Source organism: Sciurus vulgaris (genome assembly GCF_902686455.1).
Source record: "Sciurus vulgaris genome assembly, chromosome: 5".
NCBI classification, from domain to species: domain Eukaryota; kingdom Metazoa; phylum Chordata; class Mammalia; order Rodentia; family Sciuridae; genus Sciurus; species Sciurus vulgaris.
Window position 1 is genome coordinate 123673155 of NC_136465.1, and position 25096 is coordinate 123698250.

Sequence of the window (25096 nt, forward strand, 5' to 3'; positions counted from 1 at the left end):
TTCATTAAGTATTATAATGTGATTGACCTTCTATACAACACAGGCCAACACTTGAAACTGTTGGTAAATCAAACACAGAATGTAAATTTCAGTAGTCATTTCTACCGCAGGGACCATATAGAAATTGAAATAATATTATGTGTCAAACACAATGTTTCCAGATGATATCTATACAGCAAGTCCAGATGGTAATGGAATTGCTGATTCTACAAAATTGTTTTCTTTGTTCAACTACAATTTTCATGATCCCTTGTCCTCTAAGTTTCTGGAGAATTGAATTGTTGAAATTTGATTTTTTACTATTTTCCTAGATTGTTGCAGTTATTATAAACAGATCTGGAAGAAGATCTACCTCAACCCTTTACAGTTAAAGGATCTGGCTTACTCAGTGTCTGGTTTTTTTGGGTTTAGACGTATTTATGTCATGTACCTCATTCAAATCTGCACACTTGTTTTAGCCTTGAACGAGTTCTAAATTTCCATTTAGATTTTCCTCATGCCTCTCATTTTGGATTTGGTTGAGGATAAACCTACATGTTAAACTCTGACGTCAAATCAGCAAATACTGGGACCAACTGTCCCTAAAGTTTTATACTTCACCACAATTTGAAAAGAACATTTTATGAAAGAATATAAGAATGGCAAAGGACAACATGGCTTTTAATCAAATTTTTGGATTAATGGTATGGAGTTTAATCCCCCTCTAACTCCAACAGTATCATAGATATTCCTGACACTGACTCAGGAAAATACTAGATTTCCACTATCTAATAATATGTGCTGATAATTCTAGAATAGTTATTATATTTAAAATATTTTTCTGAAATATTAAGAGAAAACTTAGGAGAATATCACTTGTCTTTATTATAAGGCATTATTTTAAAATGGAGATAGTTCTCAAGTTGATTATCAAGGGTCTTGATTGAAGGATTGTTGGTATCTTAACACTATATAAATGCGAAACTGATGTTATGTTAATAAGGAGCACATGTCAGAAAGACATTATTTGACTTACAAGAATAAGTAAGGAAAGAGGTATCAAATTCAAAAGATGTCACATTGAGCAAGTCAGAAAAAATTTTGAGTCCCAGTTGAAGCATCTGTAAAATGGGTATGCTACTGATTATTCTGTATAAATCAATGGATCATTATTTAAAGAGGAAAGGGAAAGAAATTTTAAGGTATTATATTAATATATTTTACAGTTTATAAAAACCATTCAAGAACTAGGAATATACATAAGTGGTAGATTGCTTACCTAACATGTGCAAGACTTTGGGTTTGATCCCCAGCATTGAACAAAAATAAAGGAAAAAAAAACATTCAAAATGATATATAAAGATGAAATTATTTGATATGCCAGATTAGTAATCAAAACTACTTTCCAAACATATCTCTCAGTAAATCATCACTTGTTCTCACTGTAGAAAATAATATACTTTGTAAGACATGCTGTACATGAAACAGTCCAAGATATACTTGTTTTTATTTAGAATAAGGGTAAAAAGAATAAATTATTATGTAATTGATGAGGTATTCTTAGTAAAGTTTAAAAAGTAGGAAGTGAGACTTGATATTTACCCCAAATAATTAAGGTCAGCATACTGCAGTGATGAATAGCCATGTTTACAGAAGCACAATTCACACCATTCAAGTCAGAACCAGCCTAGATGCCTGTCAACTGATGAATAGATGAAGAAAATGTGATAAATATGGACAAAGGAATTTTATTCAGCTGTAAAGAGGAGTGAAATTATAACTTTTGCAGGAAAATGGATGAAACTGGAGAGTATAATCTTAAGAAAAATAAGGCAGACTCAAAGGTTGTATGTTTGCTCATATGTTGTTAGCTAGAGAGAAAAATAAAACAAAAAGCAAACACAAAAGAATCCCATGGAAACAGAAGGGAGACCAGTAAAAGAGGAAAAGGATCATGGTGATGGAGGAAGGGAAAACAAGAGAATTGAAATAGATTGTCATGTTATTTGCATATACAAATACACCACAATAAAACATATTATTCTGCATAATTATGCACCAATAAAAAAATCAAAGTCTACCCAAAAAAAGGTGAGAGAATAAAATATATTCAAAGGAAAAAAATAGAAATATATATTCTTATTTGATCACATTAATTCTATGTTATCAAAATAATTTGTATGATGATTTATTTTGTATTAATATCATCCTTTCAAATGGTTTGCATTAGGAACTTTGGTTCTTATTTTAATCAATTTGTCCGAAATATACACATATGCACAAATACATTTATTTAATCCAAGACAAGTGAATGCTAACTTTTATATGGTCATGATTTCTGTTATTTGCTTCCTTATAACCCATCTGCTGACTTCCTTTTTGCAGGAAGATGAATTAGATCTTAGCCCCTATATTGTCTGACATGTTATTCCTGCATGAGAGGAAGCAAACTGCAATTTTCTAGTTCTAGCCTATGACATGCATTTCTCTAGGGAAGACAGGAGTATTTTATAGATACAATTTCTTTGGAAATCTCACAGCAGTCCAAGTCATCTGTCTGTATAATTCATTTTCAATAAAAGGAATGAATTTTTTGCCATCAAGTTGATATAATTTCTAACTTAGTTTTTTTAAAATCCCTTTGTGTAATGTTTTGGAAAGCATCTGCTTTGATTGTCATTAGTTGTACATCTGGTCAAAAATGTTCTGCACATGTTGGTTGCAGAAAAGGAAGTTTGCAAAACTATAACCCATGACTCAATGGAATATTAGTAAAGCATTGCAGTTATCCAATGCCATTTAAAATGTCCGTATGGGTTTGTCAGTACAGCTTTTGAAATGTAACAAATTAATATATTTACTTCATCTTAATTTGTGGACAGATGGCACGAATAGGACTGAGTGATGCACAGGGCTATCCCTCAGCTTGTCAAGACTTATTTACAGCATAGGAGTCATTCTCCGATGGCTGATTATCTGCTTCATTTAGTAGGGAGGAAATTAACCTCTGGTTTCCATGCTGATGACTCAGCAGGTAATGTACCACTAATGCAAAAAAATATCCCAAAAAGGCACCGGTCTTCAATTCTAACAAGATCCATTAAGAGCTAAATTGCTTTATTGTACCCAAGAGATAGAAGCAATTATTTCAGTCCACTAGTTGGAATAATAAAATTTGGGAAAAGGAATGAAAAGATTTATTTCCTGGAATAATCAAGTAAAAGTTGCTATTTTAAATGATATTTTCACATAATTCTATAAACAGGTGTGCCTTGTAATGTACCTGGTTTAGAAAAGAAGATTTAGTGCAATAAAGCACATATTTCAACTCCATATGTTAGATGTCACTTAATCCTTAATTGAAAGCAAACCCCAAAGAAAATACTGCCAGTTAAAAAGCATGATTTGAAATATAAAAGACATTTTTTGATAACACAAAATTACTTTAACTCACTTTAACTCAAGTATTTCATAGTTTAAATTGCTTTAGTACAGACCTTTCTTGATTAGGTAACAGACCTTAATGCTGTCAAGGAAAATATATTGCTACGAGCCTCTGAGAAATGAACTTGGGAGATGCTGTTAACTCTTTGGACAAATGAGTTATTTGGGAACATTAGGATCTATCTACATATCTCTATATCTTTATATATCTCTATATATTTTATAGATACACAGCACAAATGTGCAGCAATAACTGTACATCAACAAGCAAAACCTTAATCCAAATGCAGACCTTTCTTCTTTCACACAATTTAACTCAAAATGCATCACAGACCTAAATGTAATGAGTAAAACTATAAATCTTCTAGATGATAACCCAAGGAAAAAAGCTGTAACCTGTATTTGATGATGAGTTTTTTGATATAATAACCAAAGCACAGCTCATGAAAGAAGAAATTTGTAAGTGTGACATCATTAAAGTAAAGCTTTCAGGTCTGAAGAAGAAAGGACATGGTTAAGAGAATGAAAACACAAGTCACAGATGGGGAGAAAATATTTGTAAAACACTTAATCTAAAAAGGAAATACATTTATGCTGAGTATACCAAGAACTCTCAAAACTTAGCAATAACAAAATAAGTGGCCTGACCCAATTTAAAAATGGGCAAAAGATTTGAACAGATACCTCATCAAAGAAAGTATAAAGATGGTGTATAAAGTGTTTGAAAAGATTCTCAACATCCTATGTCATTAGTGAATTGCAAAGTAAAACAACAATAAGATACCGCTGCAGACCCTATAGAATTGAAGAAGTAAAAAACACTGACCACACCAAATGCTGGTGAGGATATGGGACCCACATATACTCTCAGTTATTACTTTTGGAGATACAACATGGTACAGCCACTTAGGAAGTCAGCTTTTCAGTTTCTCCCAAAGCTATATATTACCATATAATTCCATAATCGCACTCCTTGAGATTTACTAAAATGAGTTAAGTGTGTTTGTCTTCATGAGAAGCTGTACATAAATGTTATTAGCACTTTTATTCATAATTAAAAAACTTAGAAAACAGCCCAATTATCCTTAAATAGGTGGATGGATACACAACTGTGGTACATACAAAGGATGCAATAAGAAGAGATGAACTATCAAGCCAAAAATGACAAGAAGGAATCTGACACGAACTCAGTTAAGTGAAAAGGTCAGTCTGAAAAAGCTGTATGATTCCTGCATCCTATTATAGGATTCTAACATATCACATTCTGAGAAAAGCAAAACTATACGGACTGTAAAATAATTAATGATGGCCGAACCCACAGAAGTTCAGCACAGAATAAATTCTGAGAGAAGGTTTTGAGGTAACAATAGTATATTGACTGAAGATAATGCAAGATGTTAATGAGGGAAACTTGGGGGAACTCTCTGTACTTGCTGTTCAATTTTTCTATAAACCTAAAATCAATCTGAAATGAAAAGTAACTATCAGTGGAATAAATTAGAGATAAGAAAGTTGAATTTAAAAGGAATGACTTTCAATCCACAGCAATATATGACTAGTATTTAAAAACATTTGTTTAAAAAGTCATGATTAGTCAGGGACTCTCTCACAATTTATATAAAAAATACTTTAGAGAAGTCAAGTTCACTAAAACCTATCCAAAATCATTCAGTGCTTCAAGTATAAAAGCAGGCATGACTTAGATTTTCAGATAACTGTAAGTATTTAGGGAAGATAAATCACGTAACATCATAGAAATTTGTTTACTCAGATACAAATAAAACACATTAAGAAATAGTCTGGTAGAGAAAGTAATAGTTAAAGAGCTATTCTAGGTTATATAGAATACCAGATAGACTTATAAGCCTTACATTAAAGAGAAATGGGACAAAAATGAATTGTACATTTTAATTTGCTACTGAGATCTTAAGGTTATGAAGGAAATTTTCAAGATCAATCTCCTATGAAAATGATATGAAAGTGAGTACAGTGACTTTGTAAGCATTTCCAAAGGGTAAGAAAGATTATGAGAAAAGTTTGCTGAATGCTAGGAAGAGATTAAACTGTTCTCCAAATACAGTGTCCCTATGCCCACTGCACATTGTTCATGCTTAAACATATGTGTATACAAACTATGTGTAAAATCCTATACTTCCTAGAATCTTGTTGTGGCCCCAAGTTATTTCATATAAAACACAGGTGTTGATTTGAGAAAATTGAAAACTGGATGCACAGATCATCTTTAAGGCTGTGTTTTTCAATGGAAATTTCAATCATGATGAAGATGTTCCATATCTGCACTGTTCAGTATTGTAGCTTCAAGAAACATGTTGCCATCGAGCAATTGAAATGTGACTGGTAATACTGAGGAACTGACTTTTGTTCTCATTTGTTTTTCATTTATTTGAATTTTATCTTAAATATCTACCTGTGGACTAGAGCTATTGATTACCATATTGGACAGCATAGCATTGATACCACCAGTTATCGGAGATGAGTTCTGCTTCCTTAAATGTTGAAGTTGAAACATTAGAGAAGGTGAAGAGGCAAGCGTATAAAGCAGGTATTATTTAAAAATAGTAATGCAGACTTCTCCCAGGAGGGAGAAGGGGGCCATAGCTGGTATCCTAAGAAGTGAGAGCATCATGCTCCTTTTATACATTTTAGACTTTCTTTGTTCTCCCACTTCTTCCCCTTTATCTCCCTCCTTCCTGCATACAGGACTAGGCCCAGGAGGTGCCAGTGGGATGGCCAAAAGGTGAGAAGCAGACAGGCATGGGGAAGGGCCAAATGGAGTGATCCAGGCAGGAAGCAGCCCAGGAGGCATTAATTAACAACTTCCTGACTGCAACCATTTGCAGGGGTAGTATAGGAAAGTAATCTTGGTAATCAAAGCACTCTGAGACTTTAACATATCTCCCAGGGGCGGTTTCCAACTTTCCAGACCCAAACCAGCCTCCATTTTCTTGATCAGACCCAATTGCCTATCTACACTAGTCAGTGTCTTTAATTCTTGCTTCAGTATGGATCTGTGAGAACTGAAATCAAATGAATGTACATGGTTGTGTGAAAACACATTTCAAAATTACCTGCCATATGTGTACTACGTAGAATGTTGCCATAAAGTGCTATTTAAAAAATTATAGTCAAATACACTCATACCCTGTTCCCACATGTATTTTCCCATACATTTTGCTTTTTCACAAAGTCAGTAATTCCAGCTGTCAGGTAAAATGGTTCGTATATTTTTCTTAAAATCTGTAAGGTGCTTGAGTGGAACATGACTTTGTCCACAGATAGTAATTAAAAATAATCTTGTGCACTGATCAATTTGGAATATTTTAGATCACATATGCCATTCAAGAGGAGTATTCTATTCTTACATCATTTTCTACATGTGTTAGCCAGCTTTTTCATTTCTGTGATCAAAAGATCTACCAAGAACTATTAGAAGAGGAAAAGTTTGTTTGGTGCTTATAGTTTCAGAGTCTTTGTTCCATAAATGGCCAACTCCCTTGGTCTGGACCCAAAATGAGGGTATGACATCGTGGTGGAAGGGTGTGGAGGAGAAAAGCCACCCCAGACAAGGCAATCAGGAGGCAGAAAGAGAGACAAAATATAAACCTCAAAGGCATACCCCCAGTGATCTATTTCCTCCAGTCACACCCTACCGGCCTAATATAATTATATATCGTGATTATGATTTGTCAGCTTCGTCCTGTAGAATGTAAACAATGAGTGTGAGCTCTGGAATATAGTCACTTGCCTTTCTTTTCTATGTCTCTTTATCTACCAAGATACTTGTTCATGGGAATGTCGGCCTGTAGATTGTCTTTTACGCCTCTGGTAGAAAAAGTTTAAAGCCATGAGTAGTATGTGAATGAACCAAGAGTAATTCCCAATGTTTATGAATCACATCTACACTATTATTTTAAAGCTAAGTAAATCATTATAAATCTAAATAAACAAGTCATCTAACTATAATTCTTCAAATATAAAACAATGCCCAAAATACTTCCTTTTGAAAGCTGTGTATACAACAATAACAAAATTACTTCAGTGTTGTGTGACATACTTTTCAGGGGCTACAAAATATTCAGCATCAACAAAAAAAGGGAAGTATTTTCTGGGGAAAAAAAAAGGCAACCTAGGTCCTACTCCAGTGTTTTTCTGGTCTTGGTGGGCTATCGACTCAGGGTATGACACAGTTTTGCAGCATTGTTAGCCACAGGTATGACACAAGAAAATCAGGCTGGTCCCTCTGTGATATTCTACCTAAAGCCCACAGTGCCTGACCACTGGTTAGTGATTATAGAAAAGACATCTGAGCCTCCAAGCCCCAGGGAGAGGCTTGGGGCAGGCAAATGCACCACCATTTTGAAGTATTCCCTGAATTCATGCTGTGCAACTAGCCAGCCATGTATCTAGAGAAACCTAAGCTTGGACTATCATCTGGTACTGAGACAGTAACAATACACCAATAGCAGACATGTGGCAAATCTGAATGTAGGGTATCATCTAGTCATGAAATAGCAGAAATGACTAAAGGCTCAGAGAAAATAATAAGCCTTCTTAAAATTTCAGGAAGGATAGTCACAAACAAAATCTAACCATGAAGACAGGAATATATACATCATACTTTATTGCCCAGACAACATTACACAAGAAAATCAAGAGCCTTCAGAAAATCATAACTTCACGTAACAAAGTAAGTTGCCAGAAACCTATGTTAACTAGTATGGGGGAACTCTTGAATTTAAGACAGCTGCTTTAAGGAAGCCTAACAAACTTCAAGAAAACACACAGAAACATTCAATGCAATATTTAACAGAGAAACTTGGCAGAGAGATATAAACAACAACAACAACAACAAAATCTAAGTAGAAATCTTCATGTTGAAAAATACACTAAATTAAATTTCAAGTGTGATAGAGGACGTCAATAGTAGAATAGATCAAAGAGAAGAGAGAATTAGTGAGGTTATTTCAAAATATATAGTTGAGGAAACAAAAGGAAAATGAAAAAGAAGAAATGAATAAAGCCTAGTGGAATTGTGGGATAGCATGAAAAGAGCAAATGTTCAGGTTATTGAGGTTCAAGAGGAAGTCAAGAATGCAAAACACTAGAATGATTATTTAAAGAAGTTGGAAAACTTCCCAAACCTAAAGAAGGACATAAATATCCAGGTACAGAAAGAAGAACTAAAGCCAGGTATAAGACGGTCAAACTTTGCCAGTCAGACTTAATCATGTGCACCCCAAAACACTATAACCAAGTTCTAAAGGAAACAAATAAAAAATAATGGAGTCCCTACTTACCTCACAGCAAACTTCTTCTCAGAAAAAAAACCTTACAAGTCAGGAGAGTGATATGAGAGGTTCATGTCACTTGAGTACTTGAGGTAAATAATAATGATAATAATAATAATAGTAGAAACTCTGTGCTTTATTTGTAAACAAATTAGCATATTCTTCAATAAATATGAGGAGGACTTGATAATAAAAATAAAAGACATAATTTGTTTAATTCAATGCATAGTTATTGTGTATTACTATGTTCCTGGAACAGTTAAGTGCAGGTGGACACACTGATAAGGAAGAAAGATAACAGCCTGCCTTTATGGAACTTGCATTCTAGTGGAGGGGAAAGTCAATCATCAAAATTATTACTGTGATAGATGGGAGAGCTAAAAGTTGGTGGAGGAGATAAAACAAACCATTACTTCAAATTAAAACATAATTAAGAAAGGGAATCATGGTCTTCATTTCTTCAGCTTCTATTACAATATCAAAACACAGGCCCAGATCATTAGTTTTTGTTTGCTTGTTTTTTTTGTACCATAGATACAACAACCGTTTCTTAAAGCCTAGTCAAGTGCCCAAGAATCATAGAAAAAGGAAAATATGATGTCGGAAAATCTGTGCCAAAGAGGAAGTGGAAGTGTCTTCTACAATGTGAATGGGGTAAGAGAAAGGGAGAGTAAAGATAAAAAGAAAACATTTTTAACTATAAGACCTAAGAAAGGGAAGGATTGTGGACTCCACAACATGGAGGGTAATTGGTGGAGTTAGTGTTGGTCAGCACAACTCAGGACTCTATGTTTCTAGGGAAAGCTGCATAAACATTGAGTATTGTTGGTACATAATTCCCAATAAAGATACTATCTCATCTCTGGAAGCAAGTGTCTAGTACTCAATTCTATGGCAGCTCAACAATCATATTTACAATTTAAAGAAAGTAAATATAAATAAGAATAATGTTAAAAAGAAATGCTCAAGACATTTAGAAATAAAACATTATTTTTCTTAGGGTCATGAAATAATATGAAAAAACTTCATGAAAAAAGAAAGATCAACTTCTGGAATTGAGTGAGGAGCAACAAAGAAACATGTAACTGGAAAAAATTAGTTTTTTCAAAAATTAATGTAAAAATCTCTGGAAATTTTCCTAAGTAAATGAAGCCAATAGAGAAACATTGATCCAAGAAAATCTACTAACTCTCAGTAGAACAGCTGGAATGTGTGACTCTCCCACACTCCACATTCACTTTATGTAAACTTCTCTTTGATCTAAGTGGGTGTGCCTAAGAGGGACCCCTCCACCCCCAGCACTTAGTATAAGGTCATAATTATAGACCAGGAGAAGAGCACTCTCCAGTGTTGCAGAATCTGTTCTGGACAAGTGCAGCTAAGGGGCCAGGACTCCCTTCTTCCTTGCTGTCTGAATTCAAAGGGTAGAAACTGTAACCCAATTCCACATTATCTTCCTTTCAGCTCACTGGTAGGGTATACATATCACAGCAGGAAGATAAACACAACGTCACATGCTGATATTATAAGCAATAAGAGGATAAAAGTACTGGTACATGCTGCACTCTGAATGATCTTGGAAAATGTTCTGCTAAGTGAAAGAAGTCAGTCACAAAGTACCACCTATTGTACTGTGCTATCTTAATGAAATATCCAGAGGAGTCATATGTGTAGAGGCAGAAAATAGATTAGTGGTACCCTAAGCTTAGGACAAAGAAAAGGGTGGTTTACTGGGGTGCAAAAAATGCTCTGAATTCACACTGTACTAATAGTTGCACAAATTGGAATATACCAAATAATTTTGAAAAAATTATTTTAAAAATTTTGAAAAATTTTGAAAAATTCTTTAATAACCATTGCTTCATTTCCTTCTACCTCAGTATGTCTGTTTACACTTTTAACTTTGTGTTGTGAGAAGATGGCATGCAATAAGGCTGCTCAAACATAGCAATATGCATGTTCAAATTTTCTTAGGAAATGTGATACTTCAGAGGGTTTATTATTCAGTTATTCATTATTGGTTTTTAATTTATTCACTATTATGAACTCTTTATACATGATTATATTATATTATATTTATTTTATTTTCTAACTTTTTTTTTTTTCTTTTTGTACCAGGAAGTAAACCCTGGGACACTTAACTACTGAGCCACATACTCAGCCCTTTTAGATTTTTATTCTCAAAATAAACTGGACCTTACTAAGTTGCTAAATCTGGTTTTGAACTTGGGATTCTCCTGCCTCAGCTTCCAAAACTGTTGGGATTACAGGCATGCACCATTACATTTGACTATTATTCTAACTAAAAAGACAATGAGACAGTGCTTTAGCCATAAAATAGGTCAATGTATGGAACAGGCCTATAACATTTAAAAATTCCTGAATCCGAATGTGACTTAGTTTCTATGTATGATACTCTTATCAAGGTTAAAAATCACTTTGGACCTAAGCAATTCTGTCTTAATTTAAGCATTGTCATATGGCAACATTCAGAAGCTCTAGCCCCTGCCAGGAACAATAATATAAAATAGTCAACATAAAAATTTCAGCTTAAACTATCATTGACTCCTACCTACTAAGAATTAATGAAAGAAATAAAGATAAAATCAATGGACAAATGAACATAATTAAATTGTAGGCAGATAAACAGGGCCTTAATAAAAATGCAAATTAATTTTCCTTCATGTTGGCTTCTGATAAATCTGTTTTTAATCTGAAAAAATTATAGTCATAGGAAAAGTGTTTCTAATGCAGTAGGCTAGTTAACATTATAGGAGCCATTGTCAGTCATTGTTTATCTTTTTACAGATGTGCATGTGTTGGATAGACGAGTTTACAAGGGGCATTAAGAGTAGATAAAGCATATTCAGGAAGATTTACTGAGGAATCTCCAAAAGGAGGAAGTCTCAAAATGTTAATCATAAAGAGTCCTTGGGAGGAAATCAAGACTGTTATAATCCATATAATATCCCTGAGGTACTTCAGCTTGACAGTGAGCAAAAGTCAGAAACACGGATCCCAAGGAATTGAGAAGAAATACAGGGATGGATAATGGGCACCAAGGCAGAGTAAGATAGAACTAAGTACAGTAGTAGCTTATTATGTATTTTGTGAAGGACTAGAAGAGCTCAAAGCTTCCAAACACAAAGTAATGATAAGGAAATGGAAATTTACACTGCAACTTATGCATTGTATACATGTGTTGGAATGGGTACTTAAATATGTAGTTATGACAGCTTAATAAAAAATTTTAAAAATATTTAATGAGATGGAAATGCTTGCTGCTCTAATTTGATCATTATACACTGTATATGTGTATTAAATTTTCACTCTAACGCATAAATATGTATAATTAAATTAAAATAATAATAATGTTTTTAAAAATTATAAAATTAAGGATGATAACACAATTGGAACTCAGCAGTCATACTCAAGAATCCCTTGTGGAGCATAAAAATCTCTAATATTCATTGAGATTCTATCAGGCGTAGAGCCTGGATTGTTGTAAGGATCATGTGAAAGAAATAATGTTCTCCCTTCACAGAGCTCACGTTTCAGAGGACACAATAAAAATAAATGTCCTAAAATTTGTGATGTTAGAAAGCTAACATAATAAATTATAAGAGACCATACTTACAATTGTCTTAACCTCCAAACAAGTTCTAATTACCAATGATTACCAGATTAAGTAAATTCTTCCAGGTATGGGCATGCCAGGGGAGTTCAGTTATAAAAGTTCCTCCCTTTCTGAAAACTTATTTCAACTGTCGTTTTTTGTTTACATTCCTTTTGTTTTCTAAAATATACTGTGCTTACTGAATCAAAATAGGCTAGATAAAATTTTAAAAAGGCAGGTGGGAGTGTGAAAGGAGCCATTGTAGTTAGAAAAACCATGATTGCCCTAGAGATGGAAGTAATGAAGTCAAATTCACACCGGAATTAAAATGGTCATTGTGGAAGAACTAAATGAAACAAAGTTAGTCTTAGTAAAACTCAAGTTTCACTTACAGCAGAAATGGAAAGGTCCAAATATTTTTTTTTTTCCAAATGACTCGCTATGATCTACCTACCTGTGATTCCAGTTTAACATTTTTTCAGTGGGAAAAAATAGTTAACACCTACTTTCACAGTGTAGTTGTGAAAATTGAATGAGAATTGAACCTATGTAATGAATTTGCTTTACAGTATGGAGATTTCTCAAAAGACTAGATATAGAACTACCATATGACTCAGCTGTCCCACTCTTCAATATTTATCCAAAAGAACTAAAATCAGCAAGATATAGTGATACAGGCACATCAATTTTTATAGCATCACAATTCACAAGAGCCAAGATATGGAACCAGCCTAGGTGTCCTTCAGCAGATGAATGGACACTGTTTATGTTGTATATACAATGTAGGTTTACTCATCCTTAAAGAAGAATGAAACTATGGCATTTGCCAGTATATGAATGGAACTGGAGAACATGTTAAGTAAAATAAGCCAGACTCAAAAAGTCAAAGACCAAATGTTTTCTCCCATATGCAGAAGCTAGAGCAAACTAAGGGGAAAAAGGGATGAGAGGGGATCTCAGGAAAACAGAGGGAAGATTAGTGTAATAGAGGAAGACAATTGAAGGGGAGGGAGGAGGAATAGGGAAAGGGAGGACATGTGGAATGAATTTGACCAAATTACTCTACATTCCTATATGAATATACCATAGTAAATTCCACCTTTGTGTTTATCTCTAAAGCACCAATTAAAAAAAAAAAAACAATAAATAAATAGAAGGAATCAGTAAAGGGGGAGGAGAGAGAGGAGGGAAACAGGAAGCACTGGGAATGGAAATGAATACATTAAATTCTATACATATATGTTAAAATGATTCCCACTATTTTGTACCACTATAATAATCTAATAAAAGAAAAAAAAAAAAAAAAAAAAAAAAAAAAAAGAAAGAAAGAAAAGAAAAGAATAAAGAAAAGAAACACCTAGTTCAGTACATGTTATGGAAGGCAGTTATTTGTAAGGAATGTAGAATTTTGAAAATCAAATTTAAAACCTCAGTTGGTCCCAAGGAAGTTATGGAGAATATATTATTGTTGTGATATTTGACAGATCTGATCAATGTGTATACTATGTTTCAATCACTATTTTATGCCTCTTCAGAATATTTTTTCTTTTGCAATTTCTACCATCCCCAAGCAACCAGTGACTTGATTTTGATAATACTTAGTTTTCCCTAAAGTTCCACATGAAAACATTAGAAGAAAAAGAAGAAAAATTTCATATGAATAGAAACATACAGAGTGCATTTTTGGTATGTCTTCTTTAGCTCAGCTTAATTCCTGCAAAATTCATCTATCTTGTTGTATGTATTGATGGTGTGCTCAATTTTATTACAATTTTTTAAGTACATTAATCAACCATGGTGATTTTCAACTCACTTTTTAATGAATATTTACATTTCTTTTCCCAGTTTTTTGTTTTATTTTGTTTTGTTTTTAACGAAGCTGGTATGGTCAATTTTAAAAATCTCAAAAATGAAAAAAAAAATATTTTAGTGCCTGGAACATAGCATTGATGCACTAAATAAATGTTGCTTATGACTATTTATAATTGTATTATTAAAAGAATAATCATCTAGAATAGAAACTTAGAATGTATTATGCTATTCATCTTATGAAGGAGAACAGATTGAAAATAAACATATAAATCCAAAATAGTTGAAAATCACAGAAATTCAAAATTACTATTGAAAATATCTCACAGAGGTCATGGAGACTAATACAGCATCTTTCAAGGAATACAAAATACATGTTCATCTTCCACTACTGAAACAGAAGACTGTTCAGCAAAGCACCCAATGCAGTACTTTGAAACCCAAGGCCAGCCTAATCTTCCTACTGAATTAGGTTTTATGGGGGGAAAAAAAAGAATCTATCTTTGGACAATATTTACCAGAGCAAAGGATACTACCTCAGCTATTGTACTTTGTTTTCAACAACAAAGAACTATTTGGAAAAGAAATATTATCATGAAATATGCTGAGGAATCAGTGAAAAAGAACTAGGAGACTAAAAATAAAATCTAACACATATTAATTCATTATTCCTGAGAATATGATCTCATAATTTTATGTTGTTTATCTTTGTTAAGATGCCCTATAAAAATATTTATAGCAAAATACAGTAAGTGCTTATGAAGTAGAGAATAAAGGAAAAATGAAAAATGAGAAAGCACACTCAGATAAAGCAACCTCCACTACATTCGTGTGTTTGAGTGGAGTGCATCCACAGCTCACATTCTCACAGATTCTTTTTCCTCCAGTATATCCCATCAAATCAGAGCCACAGAACTATGGAACTACATAGGAAGCCTGGAATCATATGTGCACCTAAAGTAATCATTTCGCCTACATTTCACCTGGGGATCCTTAATTGCTATGGCTTTACCAAACCCAAAGCAACATGTTAAGATCCCGGAAATCTAAGCAAGGGAGGCAGCCACTGAACTGTTGTAGGAAGTCTAAGCCCCCTTCTGTCCCCACTTTGGCATAACATACCAGTGACTCTGATACTGACCCCACCACAATTATCAGCACAACCAAACAAGCACCTTCACATTTATTAAACCATAGAGTGGGATGGACTTTTCACAATAGATTGAGAACTGATGTCTCTCTCCTTCATGATTTGCAAGGCAGAAATTCTGCTCTGTCTATATTACGTTCTGTTAAAAAATGTTTGTTTTATGAAAATTGATTTGCACATCACTGAGCCTGAAAATTATTGTCTGTTCTTGTGGAAATAGGTGTGTTAAAAAGAAAGAATACATTGCAGAGGTACACTGTGCCTATTGCAGGTCAATGAGATAGAACCTGGAAGCTTATCACTTACTCATAGATGATTAAGACACATGATCCAGACTCTCTCACACAATTTCATTTTCCTGATAAAACTAATGAAATAATAATAATAATAAAATTAGATTAAATGATCAAATCCAAACTGAAGACAAAGAAAATTTAAATGAAACTGTTGAGAAATTGATAACATAAGGGTTTTTGCTTTGCTATGGTTTGTATATGAGGTGAACCCAAAAGTTCCTGTGTACAGGAGCTGAAATTATTAGATTATGAGAGCCATAACTAATCAGTGAATTAATCCATTTGATGGGCTAATAACTTAAATGAACTACTGCATGGTAACTACAGAAACACAGGTCATTAATGGAGGAAGTGGGTCACTGGGGGCATAACTTGGGGATTATATAGTATGTCTCTGGCTTCTTCTGATGTCTCTCTTTCCTAAGTACCATGAGGTGAGCAGCTTTCCACCACCATGCCCTCTTGCCATGGTGCTCTACCTCATCTTGGGCCTGGAAAAATGGAGCCAATTGATCACAGACTGAACATATGAAACTTTGGCCTCCAAACAAATTGATTTGCTGGGCACAGTGGCACACAACTGTAATCCCAGTGGCTCTGGAGGCTGAGACAGGAGGCTCACAAGTTCAAAATCAGTCTCAGCAAAAGTGAGGCACTAAGCAACTCAGGGAGACCCTGATTCTAAATAAAATACAAAGATAGGGCTAAGAATGTGCTCAGTGGTCTAGTGCCCTTGAGTTCAATTCTCGGTACCCCCTCGGGGGGAAAAAATTGTTCTTCTTCTAGGTTGATCTTGTCAGATATTTTAGTCAGAGCAACAAAAAACTAACACTCACATGCTTAATGCAGTTTGGTCAGACATTCTGATTTCAGCTGTGCTAGCAAGAATCAAAGACAAAATTTGTGCTTCTCTTTGGGTTAATGACCCACGAGCACCCTTAGACCAAATGAGTAGCAGCCCAATCTTACACTGAAATTAGAGAAAATAAATTTCGCATGCTTTTGATGATGGAGTAAAGATTAGAGATAGAGAAGAGCCTGAATGAACGTGACACAACACTGTAATATGGGATTGGAGTAAATGTAAGAGACAGCCCTCACCAATGTGGATCCAGAGGCAAATGGTAAGATTTACAGCACAGAAGGGTCAAGAGACAGGATTTGAATGCAAGCAGATAAGAACTCGGCATATTAACATTTGGAGTATCAAAACAAATGGTCGCACCATTAAAATCCACAGGATCAGTCTTTTCATTCTTTAAGAAGAATGGCAGTGAGTGCAACCAAAGCAAATTAAATAAGCATATCATGCCTCAATATTGTTTCAAACTCATGAAAAGATGGGTACTTTAGCCAAGAAGTATCAGTAGATCTAAGAGAAAAATCTGTCAACACAGATTCAGGGGAAAAGCAGACCAAGGATGAAATAAGGATGATATATACAGAACTGACTTATCCACCTGAAACGTTTATGCATTTCATAAGCAGTATACCTATTATACAACACATTTAATCAGTGGATGAACACTTCATCAATATGTGTGAAAATTTTAAGTCGTCTTTTATTACTATAGAGAAAGTTACTGAGAATGTGTAGGCAGTGCACACTTTCTAAGATAAAGGCCAAACATGAAGCACAGAATAGATCATGTAGCGAACAAATTCAGTTAATTTAATTTTATTTATGCCCTGAAATACACACATACACACACAACACAGAAAAGTTACAGTGAATTAACAATCTGCACCAGGCCATTTACTCATTTTTCTAGATGCATTAAGTATAGGAGATATTCTTGCTGTATAAAACCAAAATTCAAAATAAAGTTATTTTCTAGTTTTTGATTCAAATTAAGTATCTTTATCTTACATTTTCTAATTTCACATTAAAATCAACTTTAAAAATGAATAAAAGAAAGTACAGCTGTTCCTCTTTTTATGGATGTCTTACTTTCCAAATCTTACTTTTTAAACTTATACCTAATGTTTTGCCTGTGAAATGGACACAATTCAACATATTAAGTTAATCAAAGCTATCTTGAGACAAATGTATTAAAATCGTTCTTAATTCTCTAATACAATTTTGTATGTTTTGTGTGTCTCTAGTTTTAACCAACAAATCTGAATATTCAAGGATGGCCTATTTTTAATAAGAAAGAAAAATCTATTGCATGGCATGTGTCAGAAAAACTTCTTTTTTGCCAAAAATATAACATGAATTAGTTTAAAGCTTATTTAAGTAGTAAAAGCACAATTCACAAAAACCTGGAGAAGTGCATTCATGTGTACCTATCTTCGAGATTATATGTTCTAATTTTCAATGGATATACATATGTTTAAATAGATGTACTCCACTTGGATGGCAAAAACACAGTCATTCTTTTCTGTGAATACTAATGCATTTGCATGGCTCATTTAAACACCTATCTTCACAATTTTTGTTCAGTGAGCTACTCCAGGAATGAAACTATAGTAGAATGTATTGCACAAGGAGAAAAGGTTGCTTTGTGGCACCATGAATGGGGGGAAAGCACTTTTTGGATATTGGGTCACAGTATACTTAGTGACTAGAGTGTGATATGTTCTCCCTAACCAGCTAATATGCCTATGTACTACATTAAGAGTATTATCGTTTTTAGAATTGAGGAGGTGATAGTCTAAGTCATTCTATTTATTTAGCCCTCATATGTGAACAATTTAAATGCATGTCCTTTTACCCTAGCAAAGCGTTTTTATCCTGATAGCATGGCCTTTCATTCATGCTCTTGAACAGCCTTACAAAACTGCTGAACTTGCTATTCAGTTTCATTCAGATAAACAATTAAATGGTTAATTCTTCTAGAGCATAGACTACACAGCATTTATATTAGTGCACTTTAACCTAATACATAATACATAACCAGTGTTTACTGAAAATTATTAATTCATTTATAATAGGAAAAAAGAAAAATTAATTATGTTAAAGTCCAAAATACCATATTCATAGCCATGTTTTGCATCTTATTTAACAAGTTCACATATTTAATTATTTGCATTTCATCTTGCAGATGTGCTTCCCTGAATTCACTGCCAGGAAGTGATGCTCAAAGTTAAATATTGTAAGAGTCAGTATAAGTAGACGTTGGGTAAATGTGGAGGCCCTCCTACAGACAAACTCACAATTCACAGTTGGTTGAACAAGTGGAAAATATAACTTTGGTTACATCTAACATACGCTAGATATTGTGTCAAGTAATACTTCAAAATATTTTGGAGGAGGTAAAAATCATCATTATCATTTTGTAGTAGTAAGGAAGCTTATTTCGAAGACAGTGAATAGTTTGCCAATTTATACTCTTATTAAGAGGCAGAGATGGAATAAAAAATATTGTGTAACTGATCCATTCAGGCCTTCTCAGAAGTCTCCCAGATTATCTCCCAGAAATGATCAATAATGAACCAATATTGAATATGAAATTACTTTTCTCACAACAGAGATCTAAAATCATTGAATATACTGGGCCTAAACTACACTGCCCCCCAATCTTTCCTCATTTTTACAGGGGTCAAGTGAGGAAAGACACTATATCTCAGAACCTTGCCCTCCCTGGGTTCTTCATCTTTACCTTCACTGGTGAGAAACTCTCAACACTCAAGAGCCTCACTACCAATTTCTTCAATAAATCCACAGGATCAATCTCTTCATTCTCTTCATCTTAGTTCATTTAACATAAAATTCAAATGCAAAAAGCAAACTTTCACTTATCTCCACACACTTCTACAAATCCCTTACTTCTGCAAAAAGTAACTCCAAGGCAAGTTGATGATATAGAGGATTGTGCTGCAAACTTGGTTCTCCCTGAAGACATTGTCTTCTGCAGTCTTTTCAAATGCCGACTTCTTTTTTCCCCACAATGTATTACTGGCCTGGAGGGTAGTGTCCTCTTTGCTTCTCACTGCAGCTTCCCTTCTCTTCTCCCCAACTACTTTCTAAAAACACTCATCTGTGAAGGGAGCAGTCCCACATTGCTTCTGGATCATTTATACTCTCTCCAGCACTACAATTGACATAATTTTTGAAATTTTAATATGTACTAAAGATTTTTTCATCATTTTGACATCTTAATTCATAAACTTGCTAGTCTATCTTTTCTGCTCATCCAATGAGCAGAGTAGAGTTTATAATTACAAAAACCTGCAACACTTATAATCTCTGTTGGGTTCAACCCACTGATAACCTCTTTCAGAGCTTGCTGCATCAAATGTCCTTGTCCCCATCCCCCTTTAAATCACATGAGGATATTTATACACATTACTGATGTTTTGATGTGCCTCTTACTCTCAATATTCCCCCTTTTTTCTGTATTCAGCTTGCATTTCACATTTAATTACTGTAATTACATATTTTTTTCTTTCTTCTAAGTTACTTGAGAAACTCAACATCCCTGGTACACCCAACTTTGTTTCTTCCATTCCTACAACTATGTAGCTGAATGTGTCTGGAAAACTTATACCCATACAGAATGGATGATTAAACTTTAAGCTCATGGTACACAATGCTTCCACACAAACCTATTTCACTGGTGCATTTATACTTTTACTTTCTTGGAAGGCTTCATACTTTCTTTTTACTTGAACTTCCAACTTACTTCCAACTTCCTTCCAAACTTACTCCCAACTGAAGACTTTATCTTCACTAAGAATTTCTATTTGTCCTAAAAATAGTCACCAGCTTCAAATACAGAGCTTCCCAGTTCCCAGTGTCTTCATTCACATACTCTTTGTGCCAGATGCCACATACCAAAGAACCATACTTTTTTAGAAAGCACATCCTTCCACTTGTGCACTAAATTCATTTCCCACTTGTATTTCTAGGCATTGCTCCAGCAATTCTCCTCTCTCAGTCATAAAATAAAAAAAATAAAAGAATTTTATTTTCTCATCCCCTTACAAACATCTTGTTATAACCATTGTACTTTTAAAATTACCTCTTAGCCAAACATGGTGGCTCACTCTGGTAATCCCAGTGGATTGGAGACTGAGATAGGAAGATTGCAAATTTCAGGTCAGCCTCATCTATTGCTGAGACCCTTTGCAACTTAGCAAGATTTTGTCTCAAAATAAAACATTAAAAAATAGAGGAAGAGAGGAGAACATCTGCCCCATTGGTTGACCTCCCTCCTTCCTGCTGCAATCCCCATGGTTTCCTAGGCTGGCCTCCATTGTGGGACACTACATCTGATGCCATAGCCCCCATCCCAGGGAAACAGACAAGACCTGGAGGCAACAGCCCACTGCAACAAAGCACACCCAGCTCTGCATAGCTGAACAGGCCAGGCCAGCCTGCCTTCTCAGCCCCATCTCTGAAAGCAGTTGGCTCCATCCTAGGTCACCTCCGCGGCCACCACCATCATTAGTTGGGGCGGCTACACAAGCTAGAGACTAGAAGCCCAATATCAAGGTACAAACAGGTTAGTCACCACCACCACCATCAACTAGGGACATGGCCACTTCCATCTAGGGACAATAGCCAGGACCTGGAAGACCACTTCCAAGGTTCCTACAGGCTGGGGTCACCAGGGAGTCCCTTTCTCTCTTCTCTCCTGCTAACAGTCAACTTCTACTGATTCTTCTTTCATTCTTCCTATAATCTTATACCTCTTTGTTTTTACTTCCTACACCATAAACATCACATCTTACTCCCCTCTGTTATCTTTCTGTCCACCATTGGAAACCGTAGACTCTGTTCCAAACCTACTTTTTATACTGTAGAGCATAATCAAACATATCAATTTTGTTTATTGCTACAAAACTGTAAATATTTTAATAGGGGTTAACTGATTTAAAGCTGCATATTGTTTGCATTGGAGCTGTTAATATAGAGCACCCCCTTAAAGAAGAGGTATTGGAAACCTGCAGGGGCATTTTAAATCTATTGGGTAGAAACCTTACCATCTTAGATCCACATTGCTAGAGGGGAAGAAATGCAAACAACATGAAAAAAAAAAAAAAAAAAAAAGGGAAGAAAGCACCCCAAACAAACCAAGATGCCATAATAAAGGAATTCATTGCCAGCATAGTAGAAGAAATGTCAGAGCGAGAATTAAAAATGTATATTATTACAATGATCTGTGAAGTTAAGGATGATATAAGAGAGCAAATGCAGGAAGCAAAAGGTCACCTCAATAAAGACATAGAGATAATGAAAAAAAAAAAAAAAAAAAAACAGAAATACTTGAAATGAAGGAAACACTCAACCAAATTAAAAACTCAAAGCATTTTGAACAGACTGGACCACATGGAAGACAGAACTTAAGACAATGAAGACTAAATATATAATCTAGAAAATAAAGTTCACCATCTTACAGACAAGATGGTAAGGAACTATTAACAGAAACTCCAAGATATATGGGATAACATGAAAAGATCAAATTTAATATCCAGACCCTAAAAGCTAGAAGGGCCTGGAACAACATTTACCAAGCCCTGAAAGAAAACGGATGCCAACCAAGAATCTTGTACCCAGCAAAACTTACTTTCAGATTTGACGATGAAATAAGATCCTTCCACGATAAACAAAAGCAAAGGAATTTACAAAAAGAGAGCCAGCATTACAGAGCATTCTCAGCAAAATATTCCACGAGGAAGAGATGAAAAACAACTATGCAAATCAGCAATGGGAGGAACTAGCCTAAAGGAATAGCCAAATAAAGGAGAAACCAAATCATGTCAAAAAACAAAAATGAGTCAAATGACTGGGAATACAAATCATATCACAATAATAACCCTGAATGTTAATGACCTGAACTCATCAATCAAAAGACATAGACTGGCAGATTGCATTAAAAAGAAAAATCCAACAATATGCTGCCTGCAAGAGACTCATCTCATAGAAAGAGATACCCATAGACTAAAGGTGTAAGGATGGGAAAAAACATACCATGCACACGGACACAGCAAAAAAGCTGGAGTATCCATCCTCATTTCAGATAATGTGGACTTCAAGCAAAAACTAGTCAGAAGGGATAGAGAAGGCCATGACATACTGCTTAAGGGAAGCATAAATCAGCAAGACATAACAATCATAAATATCTATGCCCCGAACATTGGCTCATCCATGTACGTCAAACAAATCCTTCTGAATTCCAGAAATCAAATAGACCACAACACAATAATACTAGGCGATTTTAACACACCTCTCTCACCACTGGATAGATCTTCCAAACAAAAATTGAATAAAGAAACCGTAGATCTCAATAACACAATCAACAATTTAGACTTAACCGACTTATATAGAATATACCATCCAACAAAGAACGAATACACTTTCGTCTCAGCAGCATATGGATCCTTCTCTAAAATAGACCATATTTTATGCCACGAAGCTACTGCTAGCAAATACAAGAAGATAGAGATACTACCTTTACTCTATCAGATCATGATGGATTGAAATTAGAAATAAATGACAGAATAAAAAACAGAAACTTCTCCAATACCTGGAGATTAAATAATACACTATTATATGATGAATGGATAACAGAAGACATCAGGAGGGAACTAAAAAAAATTCTTAGAAATAAACGAGAACAAAGACAAATCATATCAAAACCTCTGGGACACTATGAAAGCAGTACTTAGAGGAAGATTTATTTCATGGGGTGCATTCAACAAAAGAAGAAGAAATCAACAAATAAACGACTTAACGCTACAGCTCAAAGCCCTAGAAAAAGAAGAGCAGACCAACACCAAAAGTAGTAGAAGACAGGAAATAGTTAAAATCAGAGCCGAAATCAATGAAATTGAAACAAAAGAAACAATTGGAAAAATTAACAAAATAAAGAGTTGGTTCTTTGAAAAAATAAACAAAATTGATAAACCCTTAGCCACACTAACAAAGAGAAAGAGGGAGAAAACTCAAATTACTAAAATTCGGAATGAACAAGGAAATATCACGACAGACACGAGTGAAATACAAAACATAACTAGAAGCTATTTTGAAAATCTATACTCCAACAAAACAGAAAACCTCGAAGACATCAACAAGTTTCTAGAGATATATGAATTACCTAAACTGAACGAGGAGGACATACACAACTTAAATAAATCAATTTCAAGCAATGAAATAGAAGAGGTCATCAAAAGCCTACCAACAAAGAAAAGTCCGGGACCAGATGGGTTCTCAGCCGAGTTCTACAAAGTCTTTAAAGAAGAGCTCATTCCAATACTCCTCAAAGTATTCCATAAAATAGAAGAGGAGGGAACCCCCCCAAACTCATTCTATGAAGCCAATATCACCCTGATACCTAAACCAGACAGAGATACATCGAGGAAAGAAAATTTCAGACCAATATCCTTAATGAACCTTGATGCAAAAATTCTCAACAAAATTTTAGCAAATCACATACAAAAATATATTAAGAAGATAGTGCACCACGATCAAGTGGGTTTTATCCCAGGGATGCAAGGTTGGTTTGAAAGAATGGACATTTTTTTTAAGCTGTCTGTTTTATCTCAACTCCCTAAGGTTTCCCTCCCAGTAATGGGAACAAAGCCCTTAAAGCTGTTCCAGGATACAGCCCCAAACAGAGAGTAAAAGAGTAAATTGAGCCTGATAGCCAGATAGTGCTCAAACAGTAGGATTACCAGAAACTATTGACCAGAATCTACACCCTGTTGTAAAACATTGTGAAACATGTTGTCAGTAAACCCAGACCCCCTTTGAAATTTCCTGGCAGCTTTGTTCCCCCTTTTCCCCCTTTCATGTGTGACCCCTCCCGATGTGTGGTTTCTGCCTTTATAAACCTACAAGATTTTCTGCTAGGGACTTGACTCCTCGAGTTGGGTCCCAGCGCACTGGAATAAACACCTCTTGCGGTTTGCATCAAGTGACGCCTCCTGCGGTTGATCCATGGGACAGAGTTGGGGTTTCCTTTTTGGGGGCCTTACATTTGGGGGCTCGCCCGGGATAAGACGGCCCCCTCTCATCCACGGAGTCGACCTTGGAGGTAAGAAGGGGTACCCCAAAGTTGTCTGTCTTTGTCTTGTGTTTTGTTAGTTGGTCTGGTTCTGTGAGCGCACTTTCAGTTTCGGTGGCAGCCATTCGGTGACTCATGAGAGTGGCCGAACAGTGGCCGGTAGATGTGCCTGGGGGGCCACAGGTTGCAGCCCTGGGGGACGCCCTAAGGGTGGAGGAGAGCCAGGGACTCCTGGTAGTCTCCGTAGGTAAGGGCGCTGATCGGGTTCAATTGGTGGATCAGAGATTGGCGCCCGTCTGTATCTGGTTCTGTTGTGTGTTTGTGGCGGAGGTGGAGGAAGGGTTGGAACAACTGCGGGGTTCTCAGCCCGGGCAACTCTCGGGTGGACCCCAAAGGTTCCTTCTCTGGACTCCCCCTCCTGACAGCCCTGAAGGGTAACTTAGCAAAGTAGCTTCAGTCTCAAAAGTAATGAAAAATAAGGTCTCATAATTTTAACATCCAACCTGTCCGGATGAGATGGCTAAAATGCCTTATACACA